This window comes from Cervus canadensis, chromosome 15 (genome assembly GCF_019320065.1).
Source record: "Cervus canadensis isolate Bull #8, Minnesota chromosome 15, ASM1932006v1, whole genome shotgun sequence".
NCBI classification, from domain to species: domain Eukaryota; kingdom Metazoa; phylum Chordata; class Mammalia; order Artiodactyla; family Cervidae; genus Cervus; species Cervus canadensis.
Genome location: NC_057400.1, coordinates 31,857,152 through 31,873,294, shown reverse-complemented (window position 1 = coordinate 31,873,294; position 16,143 = coordinate 31,857,152).

The following is a 16,143-nucleotide window of genomic DNA, read 5'->3' as shown; positions in this document are numbered from 1 at the left end:
AGGCAAAATGGTTTTTTGAGGAGGCTTAAAAATAGATGAGAAAAGAAGAGAAGCGATAGGCAAAGGAGAAAAAGAAAGATAAACTCATTTGAATGCAGAGTTCCAAAGAATAACAAGGAGAGATAAGAAAGCCTTCCTCAGTGATCAATGTGAAGAAATAGAGGATAATAATGGAATGGGAAAGACTAGAGATTTCTTCAAGAAAATCAGAGATACCAAACGAACAAACATTTCATGCAAACATGGGCACAATAAAGGACAGAAATGGTATGGACCTAACAGAAGCAGAAGATATTAAGAAGAGGTGGCAAGAATACACAGAACTATGCATAAAAGATCTTAATGATCCATAACCATGATGGTGTGATCACTCACCTAGAGCCAGACATTCTAGAATGCCAAATCAAGTGGGCCCTAGGAAGCATCACTATGAGCAAAGTTAATGGAGGTGATGGACTTCCAGTTGAGCTATTTCAAATCCTAAAAGATGATGCGGTGAAAGTGCTGCACTCAATATGCCAGCAAATTTGGAAAACTCAGCAGTGGCCACAGGACGGGAAAAGGTCAGTTTTCGTTCCAATTCCAAAGAAAGGAAATATCAAAGAATGTTCAAGCTACCACACAACTGCACTCATCTCACACACTAGCAAAGTAATGCTCAAAATTCTCCAAGTCAGGCTTCAACAGTATATGAACCGTGAACTTCCAGAGGTTCAAGCTGGATTTAGAAAAGGCAGAGGAACCAGAGATCAAATTGCCACCATCTGTTGGATCATCAAAAAAGCAAGAGAGTTCCAGAAAAACATCTATTTCTGCTTTATTGACTATGCCAAAATCTTTGACTCTGTGGATCACAACAAACTGTGGAAAATTCTGAAGGAGATGGGAATACCAGACCACCCAACCTGCATCCTGAGAAATCTGTATGCAGGTCAGGAAGCAACAGTTAGAATTGGACTTGGAACAACAGACTGGTTCCAAATAGGAAAAGGAATACGTAAAGGCCGTATATTGTCACTCTGCTTGTTTAACTTACATGCAGAGTACATCATGCAAAATGCCAGACTGGATGACGCACAAGCTGGAATCAATAAGGCAGGGAGAAATATCGAAAACCTCAGATATGCAGATGACACCACTCTTATGGTAGGAAGTGAAGAGAAACTGAAGAGCCTCTTGATGAAGGTGAAAGAGGAAAGTGAAAAAGCTGGCTTAAAACTCAACATTCAGAAAACTAAGATCATGGCATCTGGTCCCATCACTTTATGGCAAGTAGATGGGGAAACAATGGAAACCGTGACAGACTTTATTTTCTTGGGCTCTAAAATCACTGCAGATGGTGACTGTAGTCATGAAATTTAAAGATGCTTCCTCCATGGAAGAAAAATTTTGACCAACCTAGACAGCATATTAAAAAGCAGAGACATTACTTTGCTGACAAACGTCTATATAGTCAAAACTGTGGTTTTTACGATCGTCGTGTATGGATAAAAGATTTGGACTATAAAGAAAGCTGAGTGCTGAAAAGCTGATGCTTTTGAACTGTGGTGTTGGAAAGGACTCTTGAGAGTCCCTTGGACTGCAAGGAGATCCAACCAGTCTGTACTAAAGAAAATCAGTCCTGAATATTCATTGGAAGGACTGATGCTAAAACTGAAGCTCCAATCCTTTGGCCACCTGATGTGAAGAACTGACTCATTTGAAAAGACCCTGATGCTGGACAAGATTGAAGGCAGGAAAAGGGGATGAAGGAGGATGAGATGGTTGGATGGCATCACCGACTCGATGGACATGAGTTTGAGCAAGCTCCAGGAGTTGGTGATGGACAAGGGAGCCTGGCGTGTTGCAGTCCCTGGGTTGCGAAGAGTTGGACATGACTAAGTGACTCAACTGAACTGAACTGATAACTTTGCAATTCTGATTCTGTAATTCTCTTTCAAAGATACACTTTCTAGAGGAATTTGTTTTTAAATTCTTTGTGAAGTAAGTGATATTTTCTGAATGAGAGTCAGCAGAGTAATTAAATTATAATGTCTCATTTTTTTTTCTCCACCAGTATCAATTGATGGAGAAGATAAGACATTTCCAGGCAGCTGATCTTGATTCTATGTGTGTATGTAGTGGGTGGTGGTGTTTGGGAAAGTAGGCGACTTGTTTATGATTGGTGAAACTCTTCCCCAGTAATTTCAGAAAATGTTTTGGAATGCTGCAAAGATTATATAAAAATCCTTCAGTCTATACTTGCTCCTCTGTAAATAATTCACAGGGCTGATTTGGAATGCACCCCGTCCAATGACATTTTTGTAAACACCAATCACTCTGAATCTGCTGTAGCAACTAATGCAATATTCACCAGAAGATTTTTGTTTAAACATTATTCTGGGTAAAGATGCCTCAGAGTTTCTCAAACTTTGGCTTGTCTAAAGATCACCTAGAAATAGGTCTAAAAATAGCAATATTGGATCACATGTCTCTCTCCCAATTCTGCACCAGGAAATATAGATGGTGGATTCCAGGAAATGTCATTCTTAGCAAGTACACCTAAGTAACCCTCCAAGATGACAATGGATGCCTCTGAGCGGTATTCATTCAAAGGTTTTATGTGATTGGTAAGGTAGTCCAGTCACTTACCTATAAATTGTGCAGGTGTATCACCTTAAAGAGGTAGTGTCAACTCTAGTCAATTTATTTTTAAAATAAACATTTCCAATATAGAAGAGATAGTAATAATTAGAATACATCTTGTTTTTATTATGCATCAGACATTTAACTTTACTGCTTTAACCTTCAAAGTAACCCATTCAATAGGTACAATTATTGTGTCCATTATAGAGAGGAGGAAACTGAAGATTGTGGAGGTTGTGGAAGATAATTGAGGTAATTCTTATTCAGTGTCACAAAGCAAGTTCTGGAGTCCCAGCTGGCAGATGCCTACCTTCTCTCATGGGCTTTGTTCTCCTCTACTCTCTTCCTCTTCTCTCCTTCCTTTCCCTTCCTGCCTTTACTCTCTCTCTCTTTCTTGTGAGAGATGATAAAATTTTCCTCAACTTTATTAGGGTCCCTTGAGGGGTCTGAAAATTACACTCATAAAGACCAATTATGACAGGATAAAAGCATGCACATTTATTTACTGTAACTTTTACATGACATGGAAGTCTTTGTAAGGAAATGAAGACCCACAGAAACTGTTTGACATGAGTGTTTTGTGCTGGGTTTGACCAAGAGTGGACAGTTGTGGAGGAATAGGATAGGTTAAGGAATATGAGATAATTGTAGCAAACTGGGAAAGGCTTATCAAGCCCTGTATGTTAGGATTCTTCTTGGCATCCCTTTGTCTTCAGAGATAAGGATGCATGTTTCTTCCAGATATTGGGAGGATGCCTCTCCTAGGAGAGTTTTATGACCTGCTTCAGAGCAGAAGGATACGGATGGTGAGGATATCAGAATAACCTTCTGCGGCTGTTTTCTTAAATTCCTTTAGCTTAAGACATTCAGTATATCAAAGTGTCATATTTGGTAGTGTGCCCTGAATCCCATTACTCTTTTCTTTCTTTTGCCACCTAGTAATTAGTTTTTACTTTCCCATGTTCTGTATGCCATGTAGGCCATGCCTTAAACTTTACACAAGTGTTTACTACACAGCTTTGGCCTACCTTCATGAAGACAGAGCAAATTAGCTCCCCAGGGCAGATAGGAACTAGCTTTCTGCCCAATGTCTCTTTCCTGCCATCTGTGTTATATCTACAATCATAAATGTCAGAGGTGGGCCTCAACAGACATTATACAGACGCCAAGGAAAGAGAAGAAAAAAAAGGATTGTATCTTGATTTATATGATAGCTTAAAAAAATGCACCTAAAAAAAAGAGAGAAGGTATTCCATTTTTTTCTACCTTTCACTGAAAGAACCATAACATAAAAATGAAGCCATTTTTTCTGTTGTTTTAAAATTGACCATTTTGCATGAGAGCGATCATTGGAAAATGATTAAGTAAATTATATGTGGTAAATTATCAATCAGTAAGATGATTTTTTTCCGAATAATTCAGCATATGAGAAAATAATTCTTCTATATTAGGTGAAAAAAAAGAAGATGTGATAAAGTCAACATCTGAAAGGAAATAACTGAAGATTTCCTATGACTTTCTTAGAGTTTGTATTGCAAGGGATTTTTATTTTATTTTCTTGTTGTTTCCCATATTTTCCAAGTTTTTTCCTTGGTATTTAGGTATTGTTTTTGTAATCAGAAAAAAAGATATTATAGTTTTTAATAGTATAGTTTTCTGTTGACAGTGAAACAGGTATTATTTCACCTCCAAACCACTGCCCTTTAAAATAAAAAATGTTTGTTGAGCTTGTTTACAAATCAAACTGGGGTAAAGATTGGTAAATTCAAAAGAAGTACAAGCACACAATGGATAAGAAAATGGATGAGATGGGGTGGGCGGGCAGGCAGGAACTGAAGAATTTCTTATTGATCATGTCCTTCCTAAAACTAGGAATTGTATGTTCTGTCTTGTCCACATTGCTAGTACCCAGCATGAGTGCTAAAAAAATGTGACTCGAACGAGTAGGGGATAAATAGCAGATTTGATCATGTGTGGGTGGACCGCCCACATTTCTACTTCGGAGGACAAGACATATTACCGTATCTCTTAGGAATCTTAAAAACTGTAAAATGCCTATAGAATTCTGACTGATCTGACCATGGCACATCATTTTTGGTTACTTGCTCAATTAAAAACTTCTCAGACTGATTTCCTCCACTTCTTGCCATATTTCTGAGCATCTTCCTCAGACATAAGATGATAGAATCACAGGTAGAGAAAAGCAGTATTAACAATAGTCTAGACCAAATAATTAGGGAGGAAGGGGAATTCATTCACTGTCATGAATTATGCATTTAAGTGACTTTTTTGATTACTGACAGTTTGAATCATCTATATGAGTTAAGCATGCATCACTTAAGTCGATTCACTTTGGGAGTTTCAGAAGGAAAACAAATTGCATTATTTCCAGTGTAAACAGAAAACAGTAGATAGAAAACCAATAAATCACACCCATATAATTATAGCTGATCCAGAACACGAATACCAATCAGCCTGCAGCCACATGCTTTCCCTAGAAAGGAAGATTGAGTTGGTGATGGGCATTGAATGGTGTTGCTCCAAGCCATTAGAAGGTTGAAGTGACATAGTCAATTTCATTGTCATATTAAAAGCAGAGCCTCCTAGCTAAAGACAGGCTTGATTGTTTAAGCATATCACCATGTGTCAAAATTCCTAATTGATTTCCTGCTCATTAAAGCTGTTATGCTTTTTCAAGGCCAGATTGCTGGCTGTGCATACTTGAGTGCTCATGACTAGGGGAACTTGCTTCAGACTCTATAGATATAAACTAACAAATGAATTATAGAAAGCAGAATGTAAAGCTAGTACAAGTCGTTTAGATGTATTTCTTAGTATAGTATTCTACATAGGTCATATGTGGCAATCAAGTATCTTATTCTCAATTCTAATAAAGACATTTTTAAACTAGAAATGCTCTTGAATATGACTAAATTTCAAGGCCCTTTTCTTACTATTATGTTTTCCTCTCTGTTTAATCTTGCAACAGAATGAATTTCTTATTTTACAGTTTTGATATATTTTACACACATATACACACACACATACATTAAATCCCTTGTTAATTTGATTTTGAAAATAAAAACTTAAAAATAAGTCTGAGCATTATGTATGAATTTGCTCATTGATTGAGGAAGATTATACAACTTAGCACATTAACTTTTTAAAGAAGACAGACTTTGTTTAAAAATATACAAATTTATTTAAAGAAAGAAGCTCAAAGTTTATTTTGGTCTGGAATTTTAGACACGTTTTCCCTTTACAATTCTTTGCTTTCCCTAAAAAGCAAACGATTCTATTTAAACAGCAAATATTGTTGTTCCTCTGATTTTTTTCCCCATCATATTGTTAATGAACTTAAAGGGCTTTATGATGAGTGATTTTCTATTTGCTTTTGTTCTTGCTATTTTTTTTGTTTCTTCTTTGACCAACCAAATATGGCTCAAATGTTTGGTAGCAGGATACAATTTCTTGAGCTTGACCATTTGTATTCTCACAACTGTAAGTTAGTTTTGACTTTGGGGTTTATCTGCAGAGTCATTGATTGAACTAAGACGTGAACACATCTGAAGATGTTCACATATATAGCTTTATATGATATAGATAGGAAATTTTTGCATCTTTCCAGATTTAGAGAACTATATGTATATATAGTATATGTGTGTGTGTGTGTGTGTGTGTGTGTGTGTGTATCTTTGCTTCTTCGTTAGGATTTTTGTGCTTTGCTAAATTTCCCTTATTCTAGTTAGCGTCTGTTACCATTATGAGTTGAAATGTGTCCCCTCCCCCGCAACAAGATATGTTGAAGTCCTATCCTCCAGTCCTCAGAATGTGTCCTTACTTAGAAATAGGGTTGTTATGGATTGTAATTAGTTAAGAAGTTGTCCGGAAGTGGGGCAAACCCCTAATCCAATATGATATAATAAGACAGACATGTAAAGACAGAGGCACAGGGAACTCACATGACGATGAAGGCAGAGACTGGAGTTAGACAGCTGTGAGCCCAGGAATGCCAATGATTGCTAGCAACCACGAAGCTAGGAAGAGGCTAGGAAGGAGTCCGCAAGTTTCAGAGGAAGGACGACCCTGCTAACACCTTGATTTTGGACTTCTCAGGGTCCATAACTGTGAGAGAATAAATTTCTTTTGTTTTAAGTCACCTGGACTCCTGTTCCAACAGCAGTCCAAATCCAATATTTGTAATCAATGCATTTTCCATCATTGGTTATAAATATTCCTCGACTTACTGTTTTACAAGAACTACTCCACGAGGTTTCTCATTGTTTTTGTTCTAACCTGTTCAAAGCTTCTCTTTCCTTTCAGCCTGTGTCGTATTATTTTGTTTCCCCTTCCAGCTATATATTACCCAGTTTAAATTCTTCTAGACACTGAAAAGCCATAATGGATTAAATGATAATTGATCTAATGAAAGAGGCCTATTCGGGTCTCTTTAGAAAGATATTTATGGCTGGAAACTCAGGATTTCTAGTTTATTGTTTCTAATTTGTGACTTGAGAACCACTACTATTTGTCATTGAGTTCTTAAAAAAAAAATTATTTGGTTGTGTGGCATCTTAATTGTAGTTTGTGGGATCTAGTTCCCTGACCAGGGATCAAACTTGCATTGGGAACACAGTCTTAAGCACTGGAACACCAGGGAAGTCCCTGCATCACTGAGTTCTGATGTGGTCCTGATGTGCTGACAACAATGATGTAACTTAGGGTGGGTTAACCTCTCTAGGCAAGTGCCTTCTCCTTGACCACAGTGATGAATTTTGGACAGGATCTGACCAAATTGGTTTACTCACAGCAAAGCTCAAGACTTTTGTTCCATGTTCAAGGGAAGAAAATGAAGTCTAGATAGGAGTAGCCGTCTTGGATCAGGAACAAGACAGAGGGTGAGGCAGATATCATGCTAGACGGAGCCTAGAGATGGAGTGACAGCCCGCTCCTTTGTGACACGCCTGGGTCACTGCATCAACTCTTGCTGGAAATCCAAAACGTTCTGAATTTTGCCATTACTTTGAGGGAAATTATTCCTATATTGTTAAAGATCATTTGAGTTGGGAATTTACTTTTCTGATAAGTAAAATAAATCCTAATTGATGTAATATATAAAAAAGTCTGTATTTCTTGGCTGTTCAGTTAATTGAATGAGGAAGTTGTTGCTCCCTTGAACTAGGACTCCAAAATATACATTTAAATGCTTATAATAAATTTTTCCCAGCGTGAAATATCTATGCATGAAACTTAGTCAAGTTTTTACTAGAAACAAGTAACACTTGAAGAAAAAAGAAGATTCCAGATAAAACTTTCATTTCTATTAGGAAAGAGAGCTCAGATAAGAGATCTGGCAATTAGTTTTTTAGTGTTCAACATCCAAACCCACAACTATTGACTATCTTGACTTCTGTGGAAATGCACACATTTCCAACATTTCATTGTTAAGTTATAGGGAAGAACTGGTGCAAAATTAACCGAGAGGCAACCATTTGTGGTTCCTACAGTTACAAAGGGCATAAAACACATCAGTTTAATGAGAGTTACCGGACTCCTAGTGAGGAGAGCTGGGGGACTCAGTTAAGCAGGCAGGTTAAAGGAATGTGTAACTAAGGCTTTCTGAATTAAGTTTTTGAGAGTCCCAAAATTGTGGTTCTAATTCCTAGTCAGGAAAAGAATTCCCTTCCACTTCTTCTCCAGTACAGAAATAAAGTGAGCCTTGGGATTGATAAAATTAATATGTTGTTGGTCTTACTTCTTAGACTTCAGAGTTCTGTGGCACTGGGGAGGCACCAAAGATGCTGATTGGCCCCCAAACCCCTGAGGGCTGTGACCCTAATGATGACAGAAGTGTCCCATGGCAGAGGAGAGGTCTTCTGGCCCCCAAACCCCTGAGGGCTGTGACCCTAATGATGACAGAAGTGTCCCATGGCAGAGGAGATGTCTTCACACATGGCCCAGTTATTTTACTGATGTCATATGTATACCTTGCTTGCGTGTGTGCATGCTAAGTTGCTTGAGTCGTGTCCGACTCTTTGCGACGCTATGGACTGTAGCCCTCCAGGCTCCTCTGTCCATGGGATTCTCCAGGCAAGAATACTGGAGTGGGTTACCAATCCACAGGGTTTTCCTAACCTAGGAATCAAAACTGCGTCTCTTATGTCTCCTGCATTGGTAGGTGAATTCTTTACCACTAGTGACACTTGGGAAGCCCATGTGGGAAGCCAGTGTGATACGGAAACACTTACACCCCAAAGATTCCTTCAGAAACATTTCCCTGGCTCCCAAGTGATTTCATTTTTTTTTTTAGTGACTTCATTAACTATTCTGTTTCACTGTTTCTTTCTCATCCCTTACCAGTTATTTAAATAAGACTAAGACCAAATCATAGGCTTTGGCTCCAGTTTGCTGCAAACTCCTCTTTTGTCTTTTCTTCTTCCCACAAAGCAAGTGTTTCCTAACTCTACTAGCAATATGCTTGCTAAAGTATTTTGCATCATATCTGCCCAGGCAATAATGACTCAGAAGCACAGTTCAGTGACTAAAGCATAGCACTCATATGATAAATGTTATCTTCCCAGGGGGTGGTAGTGGTAAGGAACCCACCTGCCCGTGCAGAAGACACTTGGTAGGCTTTCTGGGCTGAGCAGATGTTACCTCACACAAAACAATTCTACTGTGGTTTTATCCACTAGGATTTGTTTTCATTCTTATGCTAGTTTAATTTTTCGTTCAGACAAAGAAATTGATTTTCCATGCAAATTTCCTGACTATTTCTCCTTCCTTCCATTTTTCAATGTCCATAATTTAGTCACATTATTTTCATTTGCCTCAGCTAGTTTTGATCGATATGTTTATTGTAAGTTAAAAAATAACTGACCTTTACTCCCCGATCTTTACAATAAAACTCTCCTTCTAGTATTTGTTTACAAAAATGTGTCTGTGGTTATAGTTTTCAGGTGATTTCTTTCCACTTTTATTGTTAAAGTAGGGGAAATTTATTGAAATTCTCAAAATTATCTGGCAATTCAGTCAGATGCTGCAGCTTATCTGAATGTATTTGGAAATTGTCTGGACTGGCATCATTAGCTTCTATCTTCTCATCTGCTATAATTGCTGATTGATGATGAAGGCTCTAATTATAGATATGTGATGGTCTAGCCGGGCTATACGATGCCTAAGGCTGAGTGAGTGGTTCTTTCGCAGACACTCATTCTTCAGTCTGCAAATGATAAAATAGGATCTTTAGGGAATCTTAGCTTATTATTATCCTACCCTTTAAAATACCATCCCCTTGTGAATTTTCATACACATACACCAGGTGCCAAAATAATTGGTTCATTTGCTTCACAATTCAACCAACCAATCATGAAATGCCAAACATCAACAATAAAGGTAGAATTTTTAGGTAGACTTAATTTAGTTAAGGTTTGGCTTCAATAACAAGGATATACATAACTAATAAAAGTTGACTAAATTTTATAGAAATCAAATTTAGAAATGAGACATTTTGAACCATATCTTACATAAACGGAACAGAGAATGGTGATTTAACACTAGGCTTTGGGTAGGAAAAATGATTATTAGTATAAAGAATTTGGGGAATAACTAAAACAATTTTCCTTGTGTTAGTACAAACATTAAAGTTAGGACAACCATCCAGGTAAAACTGAATTATAATAATAGACTATTTTTGTGCTCAGTTTGGCAGAACTCACCAGAATCATTGGAAAAAGGTTACCTAAAAACACAGATGGTTACCTAAATGATAATTTTTCTTAAAATAAAACTAATACTGCTGTATTTGGAAAAACATGGGAAACTTAATGGGTGTGAAATGTCTTATTGTGATCAGTGAAAACACAGGAGACATTAACTTAAGTAGTCCATTTCAGTTACTCATTAACCACTGAAACTTTAGCTAATAATGAGGAGGAAAATAAATAATGTTTTAATAGGAATAATTCATTTAACATATAATAAATAAACAGATTATGAGCTTATATCAGGGGAACCATGTACCATGTTTATAATTTGAGTCAAGCCCTAACACGAAAGCTCATTTATCAAGTGTCAGAAACACTTAATAATTGCCACAATAAGTCATCATTTACTCTTCTGTCTACCATGTGTGAAACTCTGAAATAGAGACTGTAGTAATGCAAGGAACAGTAAGTCGTTATCCCTTCCATGTTTTGGTCAAGTTGTAGAAATAGGCTTTCACACACGATAAGGTAATGAAACAAATCTAAGCAGCACATTCTTTGTAGTGAGTAAATGGTAACAGTGACAAGTGTCATCAAAATGTCAAGGTTGGGGATGTAATTTTTCAGGTTAGCTGGTCTGAGAAAACTTCTAAGAGATTGATTGGCTTTGGACTGTGTTAAAAATGATAGGTAGAATAGGTACTGTCTTGAAAAGGAAAAGAAAAGATGAACTTAAGGCAGGCAATACAGGGATGAGATGAAGAAAAAGGAAGATAAAAAAAAATTCAAGGTGTATTTTGGTAACCAGCTTGGCTTCCTGCCAGTTTTCTGTCCAAGAATGAAGAAATGAGGTCAAGAATGCAGAGGGAGATCAGATTCTGGGGATTTAATTGTAGATACAGGAGCTATTGAGTAGGATAGCATTCACCCCCAAAACTGTCACCAAAGACACTTTCTCACCCCCATCCTTTGTCTTTCTGTCACTCTATACCGTGAGGTCTTTGACTTTATACTATACTATACTATACCTAGTCTTGTCCTGTCTGTGCAGTGCTTCATGTTTCATACTTCTTGTTCCATGGCTATATATGCTTTGAAATTAGCAGTCAGATTTCAGTTTGCTGCACATTTTTTTTTTCTGAGCAAATCCAAAAGACCAGGTAAATTTTTATTAAGAAGAATTTTCAGGAAACGGAACCTAGACTTAAATGTCAAAGGTATTACTGAAGAAGCAATGACAGGAGATTTCACTGTATCTCCTCTTGTGCCCCAAACTATCTGTTCTTAACTTGAATTTCATGCATTTTTTTCCTTTCAAGATGACATCAGCTTATTAACAGTTAACTTAGCTCTGATTCACTTCCAGTATCTACCATGAAGTCATTTATGTATTTATGCAAATTTATACCCTTATGCTGGAGAAGGAAATGGCAACCCACTCCAGTATTCTTGCCTGGAGAATCCCATGGACAGAGGAGCTTGGTGGGCTGCTCTCCATAGGGTTGTGCAGAGTCGGACATGACTGAAGTGACTTAGCAGCAGCAGCAGCAGCATACCCTTATGCTATGTTGAGAACCATACCATGGAACCCAAAGAACAAGATAAAAAGAAACTCCAATACAGATCTTGCTTTGAGAAATTGACTATGCAAATGGACAGTGGCCAGATTATATATAAAAGTAGGATTGTGACCTGCTGCCTGCCCAGGAAACCAACCCCCTTATCTACAATAAACAACCCAGAAAGCTAACTTGCTGTAAGTCAGACTTGCAGTTAAGCCTGATTGCTATCTCTCATAACAATCCAAGAACCTAAACAATAACTTCTATAGAAATTGGTGCAAAATGGCCAGGACTTGATTAATAGCCAACAGCTTCTCTAACTGTTGTCCCTGCTTCAAGCTTAGAATCACTTGAAGGGAGAGCACTTCCTTGACAGAGTCTTAGTAGTGCCTCAGAGAGGGAGGGGCAATGTTGGGATATTACTGAAATTTTAGAAGACTGGTATATGGTAGAACTTTCATGTCAGGGGGCTTGATTAGGATTGGGAAAAGATCATGACAGAAAGGTTAGGATTACCAGGCACAGCAATGAGAATTGAGAAACAAGGAGTCTAGGTGTAAACCATCATTTGATGCTTTCTATGAAAGAGTTATTTGGTCTTTCAGAAAGTTCTTGGAATAAAGAACTATTATCTTCCAGGCAAGAGTTTCCTGGAATAGTTATGTTGATGAAAAGATTGGAATAGTGAAATCTGCTTAATGTAATAAGCTGTGTAGATGGTTTTGATTCTCATATCAGTAATTTCCTGAACAACACTGAGTGGAAGAATACTACTCAATATTCCTTAGAAACCTGCCCAAATTTAGCTAGAAATCTTTGCTGATGAGAGTTGGTACCCAGGCAGTCTGACAGCCGAGTCTGCGCTCTTAACCATTACTTACTGCTGCATCCAGACCCTACTCCTGCAAGTTTAGGACAAGTGATAAAGCTAAATCTTGCCAGGTCACTTGTCTTTGTTCTGATTAACTGTTATGTAGAGCCCAGCTCCAAATGTTATTAACTTAGACTCTGTACCAGGCAGAGTGGATGAGAGATGACCGTGACCCTGAGGCTGCAGAGACCCTCATATTTGGAAGGAGCAGAAAAATCAGAAGCAGGCACTTCTGCATGCAGGTGAAGTTTGAGAACAGGCTTAACAAAAAGTCAGTGAGGAGTTCTAAGCACTGGTGGTGGGGAATCTTATTGATATTTGAATCAATTAACAACCCAGGGAAGGAGCAGCATTTGCTCCATGCACCAGTTGGACTCAATTTTGTTTGCTCTTGAGCCCAGTGGCAGAAAAATATCCAAGCAGGTGGCTGAATCTTTTATTGAGACAGTAGCTGGAATTTATTATCTTATTGAGAATGGGGTAAAAACCTTCCTGTGTTATTCATAGACTACTTTTTTATGATCCAAAGGAGCAGTCACTTAATGGTTAGAGTGAAGGCAAATTAATAATAATAGATCAGACTCTCATCCCATGCAGTCAAATAGATGTTCTTCTCTATTGAGTTATGTGGCTTAAGAATCTCACCTAATCGCAGTAATAAATAATGGGGTAATTTCCGTGCCAACTGCTAAGTTTCCTTGCTTCTCACCAGGGTTTTATATCATTGTATTTCTACCTTTCGGAGACAATGACATTCTCAGACCTACTTTAAAAGTTTGCACCTTTTGCTTTTTATTGCTACAGTTTTTATGGGTTGTCTCAGAGCCTGGGGTTGAATTTTTAGGTTTCTGAGGGAGAGAAATGTGATCAAAACAGTACTGTAAATGGAACTTGATGTGGCTATTAGGGAAGGTTGTGTATTTCTCTCCCAAAGATCTGGGGGCTATAGGGTTTGGAAAACTTTGAATACAAGTCTTCATAAAGATGATTTGTATGATGTTTGGGGAAGAATGTATACTTTGCCAGTAATGATTACTATGCTAGCAATTTTGATTTGTCTTTGGCGATATGGACTCACTGACTAATGAAGTTTAGTAGAGTAAGCTTACCTGGTATTCTAGTTCTAAATCCAAGGGTATGTAGTAAGTTGATGTGTGAGAGATATATATGTGTGTGTGTGTGTGTGTGTGTGTGTGTATATATATATATATATGCATGCATATAGTATGTAATATAAATTAATATAATATTTACATTATTTACTTGTATATTTTAAAATTTTGGAGATAACTCAGAAGATGAGAAGCACAATAGAGTCTATATGGGACTTATAAATATCCTTAGAGTGGTTTTACCATCACCCGAGTATTCTAAATGCAAATGTACCCTAATCCCCACCTTCTTGGATATAGGTGTTTGCTTTATAGTTCTATTTTAACACATCACTTTTTGCATACTGCTTTGTACTTTGGTTGGTCGTGTCCCTATTTGTTTTCTTTGCTAGACTGCCCCTCTGTCCTGTTTTCTACCTCTTGAAGTAAATGATTTCTCTGGTTGACTCCCATGTAAAGTGACACATAGGGAACTCTATGTGCCTCAAATTGCAGAGCCAATGAACACAGACCCAAGATTGGAATCCAGGCAGTCTAACTCCAGAGTCCAGGATCTCAACACTCTGCTGCCTCTCTTGTGAAAAGCTAGCACAATGCCTTAGAGACATGGTTTGTTGAATGAATCGCCATGCTCACAAAGATGATGTACAAGCATAAGATAGCGTTACTATGAACACGGACAATTTCTTGGGAAATGGAGCAGATGTGGTTCAGGATACTTTCCAGTTCTTACCTCTTTGAAGGAGTGTCACCTCTTATTGGTCCTTGCATCCCCAGTAGCGCTGCCCTGGGTCTCTGGATCTCTCTAAGGGAAAGAGGGTAGGACGAGTACTGAAACTGCTTCTATGGGCTTGGAAAATTCCTCTTGGGTTTAGAACATTCCAGGCTCTAAACCCAAACTGCATCCCTTGTAGATAACTTGTGTGGGTATCCTTTGGTGATGGGAACTGCTCTTATTCATCACATGAAGTAAGTGAAGTAGAGTAACTCAGTTGTGTCTGACTTTTTGAGACCCCATGGACTCTAACCTATCAGGCTCCTCTGTCCATGGGATTTCCCAGAAAAGAGTACTGGAGTGGGTTGCCATTTCCTTCTCCAGGGGATCTTCCCGACTCAGGGATCGAACCTGGGTCTCCTGCAATGCAGGCATATGCTTTACCATCTGAGCCACCCTACCATACACGGAGTAAGAATACCTAACATGTCATTCATATTCTCGAGAGTAGGGGAAATAACATGAAATAGACTTTCTTTTATGGTAAATAATTCATTTTGTCAAAAGAATATTTACTATCATACTTCATTTCCATATCCTCAAAATCTCGTTTTAAGACTTAACAGTTACTAAATTACAAAAGAACATTTTGAAAAACACTCTGCTACATTCCTCCAGACAATTCCTAGTGACAATACATATGGAGAGTAAGATACTAATTTTGGATCCAGACAGACGCTGTTTCGGTTCTCTGAGTGGCATTTTCCCAAACAAACTACTGAACCTTTCAGAAATGAAACCTGTGATGTCTAGCACAGGTTGTACAGAATACATATCAAAGAGTTCCAGTACTCATTGTGAGATGGGTTCTGATATGTCTGGCGGATGGAAATTTGTGTATTTGTGAATTCAACTAAAACAAGTGTTGGGAAATATTTAAGCTCTTTTATTTTTATCCCTACTCATGGTAAATAAATAAGCCTTTGTAAACAAGCAAATGTCATACATCTGAGAAGGATTTTGATGACAACTGCTAAAATCAGATTTTTTTAATTAGAAAACAATATACGTACTCTAAATAAAAGGTTCTCATAATCACTTCTTGGGAATAATTTATTAGGATAGGAAAGTCCTATGGCTGAGGGACTTTATTAAAAGAAGGCTGACATTCAAGTGTAAGTTGTCTTGTGTATAGCTCTGTGATTTACCCCATCTCACTGATACTCCTAAATCCTCCTGTGAATCATGAGAACGGTATCTGGTTATCTGTGTTGTGGATTGTGTGTATGTATGTACACACAATTGATTGTACGTATGTATGGTGGAGCTAATCAAAGGACGGTAACTATGGTAATCAAGAAATAGAAAAAAGCCTTATAATGGAGAACAAAACGAGCCATAACAGAAGGTGGAAAGCTGAACCACACACGACAGAGAGAACAGTATGACCACACATTTGTAAAATTTGTGAGTAAGACATTGACAGAGATTGGATTTTGAGTTAATCTTACTTATTTTTAAAGAGAGACCCCAGATGGTATTTTCGTTAAAA